This window comes from Physeter macrocephalus, chromosome 14, assembly GCF_002837175.3.
Source record: "Physeter macrocephalus isolate SW-GA chromosome 14, ASM283717v5, whole genome shotgun sequence".
Classification (NCBI taxonomy): Eukaryota; Metazoa; Chordata; class Mammalia; order Artiodactyla; family Physeteridae; genus Physeter; species Physeter macrocephalus.
Window position 1 is genome coordinate 19,688,772 of NC_041227.1, and position 10,972 is coordinate 19,699,743.

Here is a 10,972-nt window from a genome sequence, read left to right on the forward strand (position 1 = left end):
TGACTCCCTTGCTCTTCAAACTTTGTGGCTTTCTGTAGGAGGCAAGCTTGTCCAAGTCCTCCTTAAATCCCAGTGTCTAGGATGTACTCAGGATAAAGAAGGTCATCCTAGCCTCTGCTGGAAGAATGCCACTTGGGACCCACTGTACACCAAGTGCTTCAAGTCCTGGGTGCAGGTGGCATGGGGGTGGGGGTGGCTAGATTGGCAGAGGGGTCAAAGGTTGGGTGAGGTTCCTGATGGTCCAAACACAGCACAGGAATCCAGGTATGTGCCTTCTGTGATCCATAAAACCATTCTGGCTGCAGTCTCTGTTGGTTAGAGAATGTTGACACCTGGGTATGGAGCAGGTTTTGAGAAGAACCTGGGGCCCTAGTTTCCAAAGAGTCCAAATGAGTTCTGCAGAAGGTTACTGCCTTGGGGAAAAGCCCACCTTTCTGCGTCAGCATCCTCTTAGCCCTGTGGCTCAGGCTCCCGAACAGACTTAACAGCTGGATTAGAAATTTAACCTCCACTCCAGCATCAATTACCAAAGAGAACGAAGTCTGAGCATGCACTGGGTCTTGCCTGCCACGTCCCTCCACACCAGGGAAGATTCAGAGGGCGCAAGGATGCAAGGAGCCCCAACCCAGAGCCCGCCAATGAACGGCACAGAGGGAGGAGACCAAAAGAGGGGTAGCTGGATCAAGTGGTCTTCCTGAAGGAAGACATTTCAGAGGCTGGCAGGAGCTGGGGCCAGGAGAGGGGTCAGGAAGGTTCCAGGGAGGGGGACACTGTTGGGTAGACTCCAGTTCACAGGAGAGTACGAAGTTGAAGGTCCAAAGTGTCTGGTTGACACCTTGCCTCCAACATCCGGGCGGCAGGTGGGAGATGAGGGGCTGGGGGGTTGTGTGGGAAAGCCCGGGAGCAGGCTGAGAGCTGAAAGGACTCACCAGCGCCCACCAGCCGCCCGCAAGCTGCCTCTTTATGACAGAGCGGAGGGAGGAAGATGTGGAAACACCCCCAGCCCCTGCAGAACCACCCACCAGGGCTCCACTTCAGCTGCTGCCTAAAAAGAGACACGCCCCACTCCAAACCGTTCTGAGACGCGCTGGTATTAACATAGGAGCGTTCCCTACGCCCAGCTCCGCTGCACCCAGCACCTCACACGGTCCTCTCCCCATCCTCCCACGGCCTGATTAGCCCCATTTCCTAGAGGCAACTGAGGCTCCGAGGCCAAGGGCCTCAGAGCTAGTCACTGTCTGAGCTAAGAAGCTTTATGACCAGTCTCGGAGGAGGCCTCCCTGATGGAGGGATTTCCTCCGGTGCTTCACCAGACACAGGAAATGGCAGGGCCCACAGGGAAGTACCCCCGCTGGCCGAGGTGGCCAACGGCAGGCCCCTTCCCGGGGGCGCCCTGCGGGCAAGGGCGCCTGATACTTCGGGGGTCCGGATCCTCCACAGAGGGCGATTCAGAGGCGGCACCTGGTGCCCGGGGCCGCTGAGAGCTGGTGGGCGCTTCTGACAGTGAGAACAGGGGCCCATTATGTGGAATCCAGTCACATGGGCGCGCAAGCAGCTCGGTTTTCGGTTCTGAGAAGCGCTTATGGAGCCGCGTCTCTCTCCTTGGGCTCCAGAGATGCCCGGGAGCACCGGGTCTCGGGCTTTTCGCGCCGCCCTCCCGGGAGGGCCAGATTCAAAGCTCCAATTATCCGCCCGAGGCTGGGAGCTGCATCATCAGCATCTCCCGCTAAGCCGGTCCGCACTGGAGAAGGAGGAGGCGGGGAGTCGGCCTCAGGGAAGGAGGCGGGCAGAGAACGCCCCCCCCCACCCCTGGCTCTCCACTCGGGACGGTCTGGGCAGTTCAGTCTGGGCGCTCCGGGTGACCTTGGGGAGACCCCTCTGCGCGACCTCTCCGGGGAGGGCTGCACAGTTTCTGCCCATCCTAGGCGCTCGGGGGCGCTCCTCCGGCAGGAGTCGATGCGCGGGACTCGGGAGGAGAGGAGCGCGCCAGGTGCGGGGGACCGAGCCGCGGGCGCACGGCTGGCCTTCGGAGAGGCCGGGAACAACCACGCGCGGGGTCGCCCCGGGGCCGCGGGGCGCTGTCAGCTGGATCCCGCAGGAGGCGGGTCTGCACGCGGGGCCGCCTGCCCTGGGGACCTTTCCCGCCCAGGCAGGAGCCCTCCCGGCGCCCTGCCACCGCCTGCGGGGACTAAGCGCCGCCGCGCGAGGGGGCGGCGCCCCCGTGCCGGGCCCGAGGCTGGGCGCCGGGGCTGTCTGGTGCTGGTTGTGGCTCCTCTGCCCGGCACTGCGCCCCCCGGCAGACGGCGGCCCAAGAGCCCAGAACCCGCGGAGGAGCCCCCTGCCCGCTCCAAGATCCGGCCACGGCGGCCCCAGCCAACAACCTGCCACTGCGCCCCGTACTCCGGCCTCATCTCTGGCGCGCAAGACCCGGGAGAACGCCCCCACCCCAGCCCGACTCTCGGGTCCTGCGCTCCCGGTACCCGCCATTCCAGGCCCCCCCACCTCGCAAATTACCTTCTGCCGCCAGCCCTTAGCCAAAGCTCCCCACACACCCCCAGCCAGACCCTCAGAGGCTGGGACCGCCTCCTCACCGCGATCCTCATCCCCCGCCCTGTCGAGCTGCAGAACGCAGGGAAGCAGGCGGCGCGGCGGGGGAACTCACCCGCTCTCCCGAGCCCTGCCCCGGGCGGCTCCCGGCCGTGGCTCGGTCCGTCCGTCCCCGAGCCGCAGCTGCCAGTGCGGCGACAGAAGCCTGCTCCGCACGACCGCGAGCCTCCACCCCGCCCCTCGGCTCCTCCCCCGAGGCGGGGCCTGAGCTCGTGGGAAGGGAGTGGGCACGCTCTACTCTGCCTGGCCGACGAGGCAGCTCCAGGAAGGGTCCTCGCGTCTCTGGGTGCTCCCCACCCCTTCACCACCCTACCCTTTGAGCAGCTGGAAATTGAATGCGGATGAGAAGCGACCAGGGTTCGGAAGAGTTTTCCTTATGGCCTTCCTCCCACCCTCCAACACTACTAGCTTGGAAAGGGGGAAGCCCAGGACTGGATTCTTGCTCCCATTTGATGGAAGGGCATCAGGAAGCCCAGAGAGCCGCAGTAAACCACCCAAGGTCACACAGCATTAGTACAAGTGCCAGCAATTCAAGTTTCCTACCTTGAAGCTTGAGTCAGAAGGCTTCCTAGGACGTCAAGGAGCCCAACCAGGCCTTGCCCTGGGGGCAGGTTTGTGGGATCTGGTCCCCCAACTGAGGGGTGGGAGACGAGAGCCAGACTAGTGGGAGCATGGAGGCCGTGGCCTGCGACGTAGAACTGCATCATTTACTCTTTCTGGGAAGAAAGGAAGTGAAGCGAAGGAGGAAGGAAGTGGTCGTACCTCCACTGACGTCTGCCACTGTTTGGGAGGTACAGGATCTAGAAAGGGGCTGCCTCCCTGAGATAAAAAGTAATAAACACCCGGTGGCTCCTATCATTGAATTCAATCCTCTTTCCTGGGCTGAAGACCCCTCCACTCAACACAATCTTTTCTTTACAGGACAGTGGATTTAACTATCTTTAAGTTGCTGTTGAGAAGACCCTTCTCTCTACCCCACCCCCACCCCCCAGGAAGAGGAGAGAAAGTTAACAAACAAAAGGGAAAAAAATCCATCCCCAAACATTCTCTGGAATCCACACTCACTGAACACGGGCTTTAGAACAATAGAGTTCTCTTCTGCACAAAGGGCCTTGTTTCCTGAGCTTTCTCAGCCTCCAGAGTAGAACCCTAGGCACCCCAGGGCCAGCCAGTGGGGCACAGAGAAGGTTTAAGTTTGGGGAGTTTCGGGGTGATACCCAATTAATTCAATTCAATTTCTTGTTCAAAGAAATCCCTTACTCATTATTATATAGCAACATTCTTCTGAGGCTGACAGTATAACCTGAGTTTAGTGATTTCCTGTTTGCTGAGGAAACTCCGTGACCTTTCTTAGGGAAGTGAAAACCTCTGGATTGGGCTTATTCTGGGCCCCCAACCTCCCCAGTTTCTCTGAAAGCTCCTCCCCAATTCAACCCCTGGCTTCCTCTCAGTTCATTAATAATCCAGTTGTGAATGACACCGTTTCAGAAGAGCAATTAGAGAGCAGGACAGGTAGGGAAGACTTAAAGTGATGTTTAAAATAACCCAAGGGGATCATTGTTCACTGCAGAATGTTTCCATTGATTTATCATGAAGAGCTGTGAGCTGAGAGGGCGGGAATCCGTCTCTCCAAGGCATGCGCAGAACTTGGAGCCTGCTTCCTGAAATGATGCCTTGCGTATGGGCCCAAATCCCCATGCTGTGCTGTTCATTTATACTGCTCACAATGTTTGATATCCAAAGTTCAAGTATACTCAGAAGCAGGTGGAAGACTCACATTTCCTGATTTCAAAACAAAGCTACAATAATCCAGACAGTGCAGTACGGTATAAGGATAGACATGGATCAATGGAATAAAACTGAGATTCCAGATATAAACCCTTATTTTTTTGACTAATTGATTTTCAACAAAAGTGACAAGACAATTTAAAGAATAGTCTTTTCAACCAATGGTGCTGGGACAACTGGATTTCCATATGCAAAAGAATGAGGTTGGACCCCCTACCTCACACCATATACAAAAATTAAAACAGATAAGGCTGAAACGTAAGAGCTAAAACTATGAAACTCGCAGAAGAAAACACAGACATAAGTTGTGACCCTGGATTAAGTTGTGGTTTCTTAGCTATGGCACCTAAAGCACAAGCAACAAAGGAAAAAATAGACAAGTCAGACTTCATTAAAATTAAAAACTTTTGTGCTTGAAAGGACACCATCAAGAAAGTGAAAAGATAACTGTAATGGGCTGAATTGTGTTCCCCCAAAATTCACATGCTGAAGTCCTAACCCTCAGTACCTCAGACTGTATCAATAATTCTGTTTGGAGATAGGTCTTTAAAGAAGTGATTAAGTCAAACTAAGGCCCTGAGGGTGGGGCCCTAATCCAATATACCTAGTGTCCTTATAAGAAGAGGAAGAGACACAAGGGATGCTTGCACAGGGGAAAGGCCACGTGAGGACCCAGGAAGAAGACGGTCATCTACAAGTCCAAGAGAGAGGCCTCAGGAGAAACCAAATCTGCAGACGCCTTGATCTTGGACTTCTAGCCTCCAGAACTGTGAGAAATAAATTTCTGTTGTTTAAGCCACCCAGTTTGTGACATTTTGATATGGCAGCCTTAGCAAACAAATACAATAACCCACAGAATGGGAGGAAATATTTGCAAAGCATTTATCTGACTTGTATCTAGAATATATAAGGAACTCTTACAACTCAGTAATAAAAAGGCAAATAACAATTTAAAAAATGAGCAAGGAATCAGAATAAACATTTCTCCAAAGCAGATGTCCAAATGGCCAATAAGTACATGAGAAGACGCGCAACATCATTAGCCATCAAGGAAATGCAAATCAAAACTGCAATGAGGGAATTCCCTGGGGGTCTAGTAGTTAGGATTTGGCACTTCCACAGCCGGGAACGGGTTCAATCCCTGGTCAGGGGACTAAAATACCACAAGCCACGCAGCCAAACAAAAACAAAAAAAAACACAATGAGATACAATTTCAAACTCATTAGGATGGCTATAATCAAAAAGACAGGTAATAACAAATGTTGACAAGGATGTGGAGAAATTGGAAACTGCGTACATTGCTGGTGGGAATCTAAAATAGTATAGCTGCTTTGAAAAACAGTCTGGCAGTTCCCCCCAGATGTTAAACATAGAGTTTCTGGCTGACCCAGCAATTCCACTCCTAGGTATATACCCAAGAGAAGTGAAAACAATGTCCACACAAACTTGTACACAAATGTTCATGACAGCATTATTCATAATAGCCAAAAAAGGGAGACAGTCCAAATCTCCATCAAATGATAAATGGATCTGGAAAACATAGTGTATCCATACAATGCAATGTTATTTGACAATCAAAATGAGTGAAGTACCAATACATGCCACAACATGAACCTTGAAAACATGCCAAGTGAAGGAAGCCAGTCACAAGACCACATATTGTATGATACCATTTCTATAAAATGTCTAGAAGAGGCAAATCTATAAAGACAGAAAGTAGATTAGTAGTTGTCTAGAGTTGGGAGGGGGTATTGGGGGCAAATGGAGAGTGACTGATAATGGGCACCGGTTTTCTTTTTTTTTTTAAGTGAAATATAATTGACATATAACCAGTTTCTTTTTGGTGTGATGAAAATGTACTAAAATTGATTGGAGTGATAGTTACATGACTATGAATGTACTAAAAACCATTAAATTGTATACTTTAAATGGGTGAATTATATGGTATGTGAATTACATCTCAATAAAATATTTAACCCCCCCCCCAAAAAAAAGTCAAACTATACTCTGGTCCTTGAAAGCAACACTGACCATGTCTAAACCTCTCTATTCTGCCCCAGGCAGGAAAGTCCCTCCTTTTATTTTGAGGCCATCTTTGGTCCATTAGACATTAGGGTACAGTCTAATGCCAACGAACATTTTAACAGACTATGGAAAAATGTTGGAGGGGGCTTCCCTGGTGGCGCAGTGGTTGAGAGTCCGCCTTGTCGATGCAGGGGATACGGGTTCATGCCCCGGTCCGGGAAGATCCCACATGCCGTGGAGCGGCTGGGTCCGTGAGCCATGGCCGCTAAGCCTGCGCGCCCGTAGCCTGTGCTCCGCCACGGGAGAGGCCACAACAGCGAGAGGCCCGCATACCGCAAAAAAAAAAAAAAAAATGTTGGAGGACCTGAAAATAAAGGGATTGGCTCCAACATATGAAATCTGAAACACTGATGTTTACAAATATAGAATTAAATATCTACACAACTTTGGGTCAACCAGTCAACTGCAACTCATGCCAGCTCATAGTTACATACAAATTATACAGAAGGTAGAATTGGGGTGAATTATATGGTTGCTGTGATGTGACACAAAGTCTCCAGAAGAAGGAAGGTGTAGAGATTTCTGAGTGTGAAAATATGAGCTAATCCAGCCTCAAAGGGATTCACTTTAGTAGTTATTTGATCCACTGGTTCTTAATGTCAGCCGGTGGGCAGGTGCTGGGCTGGCTGCATTCATTCACTCAACAAATACTTAATCCAGTGGAGAACAGTATAAAGTTTCCTTAAAAAACTAAAAATAGAGTTACCATATGATCCAGCAATCCCACTCCTCGGCGTATATCTGGAAAAGACGAAAACTCTAATTCAAAAAGATACATGCGCCCCAATATTCACAACAGCACTATTTATTATAGCCAAGACATGGAAGCAACCTAAATGTCCATCAACAGATGAATGGATAGAGAAGATGTAGTACATATATACAATGGAATATTACTCAGCCATTAAAAAGAATGAAATAATGCCATTTGTAGCAACATGGATGGACCTAGAGTTTATCATGCTAAGTGAAGTCAGACAAAGACAAATATCTTATGCTATCATTTTTACGTAGAATCTAAAACAATGATACATTGAACTTATTTACAAAACAGAAATAGACTGACAGACATAGAAAACAAATTTATAGTTACCAAAGGGGAAAGTGGGGGAGGGATAAATTAGGAGTTTGGGATTAACAGATACAAACCGCTCTATATAAAATCTATAAACAACAAGGACCTACGGTACAGCACAGGGAACTATATTCAATATCTTATAATAACCTATAATGGAAAAGAATCTAAAAAGCAAAATGGGGAATTCCCTGGTGTCACAGTGGTTAAGAAGCCTCCTGCCAATGCAGGGGACACGGGTTCGAGCCCTGGGCCAGGAAGATCCCACATGCTGTGGAGCAACTAACCCGTGCACCACAACTCCTGAGCTTGCGCTCTAGAGCCCACGCGCTGCCACTACTGAAGCCTGCATGCCTAGGGCCCGTGCTCAGCAACAAGAGAAGCCACCGCAATGAGAAGCCCGCGCACCGCAACGAAGAGTAGCCCCCGCTCACTGCAACTAGAGCAAGCCCGCGTGCAGAAACGAAGACCCAACGCAGCCAAAAATTTTTAAAAAATAAATAAATAAAAAGCAAAATGATTCTCATATATATAGACACACACACACAACATTGTAGATCAACTATACTTCAATTGTCCAGTGCCTGGCCCAGAGTAAGCCTGGATAAGTGGCTGATTCTGCTGGTGAAGATGTTGGCTCCAGGCCAGGCCCAACCAACAGAAGTGCAGGAAGTGCAGAGGGTGCCCCATGGGCTCAAGCGAAGATGACCAGGTGGGAGAAAGGCATCCCGGGTAGGAGTCCGGGCTCTGCCGTGAACTCGCTGGGCAGTCATTTCCCCTTCCAGAGTGTCGGTTTCCTGGTCTGTGAAACTCCGATTGTATAATACTTGCTTGTCTTTGTGTGTGTCTTTTTTCCCATGTCCCCGTGCTTTTGAGGGAAGTGACCTTTCTTTGACCTGTTTTGTAAGCGCCCCAAAGAAAGAGCGCATAAGTGGCATAGAGAGGACACCAGATGTTTTCGGCTGGCAGGTGAGCTCAGTCCTGTGTTGCTGTGTGTTCAAGGGGAATGAGGAGAAGGGGACGTAGGGTTTTCATTTTTATATTCCGTTTAGAGAGAATCGTCTTAGCCCAGCGGCTCTCAACTTGACAGCACGTTGCAATCACTAAGGAAGCTTTTTTTTGTCTTAAGAAATTTGTTTACTTAGCTTTAAAGTTAGGTTAACAATCCACACAGAATCAATTTCTTATATCACAGTGTGCAATTATTTTTTTCTATAATGGCTAATGACTCACATTTATTCTTTTTTTAATTCAATTTTTTATTTTATATTGGAGTATAGTTGATTTCCAATGTTGTATCAGTTTCAGGTGTACAGCAAAGTGATTCAGTTATCCATATATATGAGGAAGCTTTTTAAAAATGTCGATGTCCAGGCTCTCCCCCAGGCGGTTTGAATCAGATTCTGGAGGTGGGGCTCTTACTTTTAAACATACACACAGATCACAAATACTCCCTACGGTTGTTAAAAATGCAATGTGCAGCCAGGCTAAAGATCACCCTCTAGGCCTGTGCTTCTCTAACTTTGGGGAGCACAGAATCACCCCACGGAAGGAAAGGAAGAGGGTGTTAAATGCTGATTCCTAGGCCTGTCCTTTGCACCCCTCTCTCACTCTTGAGTTTAGGATGGGGCCTAGGGATGTGTATTTGATGGATTCTCGCGACCAATTTGTCTTAGTCAAAGCCTCCAGTTGCCTTGATAGTAACACCCCAGGGTTTCCCAAATTCCCTGAGTAGAATAGTTGCCTGGGGCACTTATTAAAAATACAGATGCCAGTTTACAACCACTTAATCATTGATTGAAGAGGCAATTCATCCACAAATGCTAGAGCCATTGGGTAGAAAGTTGGGTAACGGAATATTCACATCAGATTATTTACTGATTAAAAAGGGGGAAAGTGTACCTTCACAACAGAAACACCCAGCAGTCTCCCCCTGAGCCAGTGATCAAACCCAGCATCGACCTGACATTGTGTGCCCCTTTGTGATGCAATAAGATGTACTTGACATCTTCTATGTCATATTCGTGCCAAAAATACTTAACCTGATTTTAATCATGAGGAAAATTTAGACAAATCTAGGATGTGGGGCATTCCGCAAGCCTGGACTCTCTCTTAAAAAGCTAATATTTTCTAAGGTGGGGAGTTCTTCTAGATTAAAAGAGATGAAAGGGACATAACCAAAAGTAGATATGTAATGTGTCGACCTTGATTAGATCCTGGATTGAAAAAGTAAATAACTATAAAAGAAATTTTCTGGACATGGAGAATTGAACTGTTGTTTGTAGATTAGATGACATTTCTGAATTAATGTTAATATTCTGAGACATGATAATGGTATTGTGGTGACGGAGGAAAAGGTCCTTATCTTATTCTTAGGGGATGCCTGCTGAGGAGAGGGCGAAGGAGGGAGAAAGAAAAGCCTAAATGGGCCAAGATGTTAACAATTGGTGAATCTAGGTGAAGGGTATTCAAGGGTTCCTTGTACTTTTCTTTCAATTTCTCTGCAAGTGGGGTATCTTTTCAAAATAAAAAAAATCAGGGTGTGGGAAGGAAAGCAGGTTCCTGAGGCCCAGCCCTTGAAGATTCTGGTTTAGTATCAGTAGATCCAGAGTGAGGCCTGGGATCTGTATTTTTTAAGGCGGGCCGGGAGCCACGGGAGCGGGGGGGGCGGATTTTTATCTGGCCCAAGGCTTCACCATCCCAAGAGGTGCCCCCAGCAACCTCGTCCTCCAGCCGCCTTTCAGTTCCTCCAATGCCCCGCCGGGTGCTACCATCTCTTGGCACATTCTGTTCCCTCTGCCTGGCCTGCTGTCCCCTCGTTCTCTGCTTAACCTCTACCCTTTTTTCAGGTCTTAGCCCAAATGTCACTTCCTCGGAGGAGGCTTCCTAGAAGCCCCTCAGTCAAACCCCCTGGTTTTGGTTCTCACGGTCCCAGAAGCCACAGCTGTAATTGTTCACGTGGTTGTGACTGTTGGATTCATGTCTGCTTCTCCCATCTACAGTGTTATAGGCTGAATTGTGTCCCCACCCCATATGCAATCCATATGTTGCAGTCCTAACCCCCTGTACCTCAGCATGTGACCGTATTTGGAGATGGGGCCTTTAAAGAGGTGATGAAGGGGAAATAAAGTCCTCGAGTTGGGCTCTTACCCAGTATGACTGGTGTCCTTATAAGAAGAGGAGACTTGGGAGTTCCCTGGTGGCCTAGTGGTTAGGATTCTGGGCTTTCACTACCGGCACCCAGGTTCAGTCCCTGGTCGGGGAACTGAGATCCCTCAAGCCATGTGGTGAGGCCAAAAAAAAAAAAAAAAAAAAAAAAGATATCAGACACAGAAAAAAGGCCTTAGAAGAAATCAACCCTGCTGATACCTTGATCTCAGACTTCTAACCTGCAGAATCGTGAGAAAATAAGTTTC

The 10,972-nt window shown here is 49.1% G+C and overlaps 1 protein-coding gene across 1 annotated transcript in view; it reads right to left on the reverse strand.

Annotated features, from left to right (window-relative positions):
• PPP1R16B (protein phosphatase 1 regulatory subunit 16B) overlaps positions 1–2,726 on the reverse strand; it is a 107,326-nt gene extending 104,600 nt beyond the window's left edge. The window contains exon 1 of the mRNA XM_024128545.3: positions 2,663–2,726. The gene's annotated coding sequence lies outside the window, so the exon portion shown is untranslated. The remainder of the gene's footprint in view (positions 1–2,662) is intronic.
• Between the last annotated feature and the right edge of the window lie 8,246 nt (positions 2,727–10,972).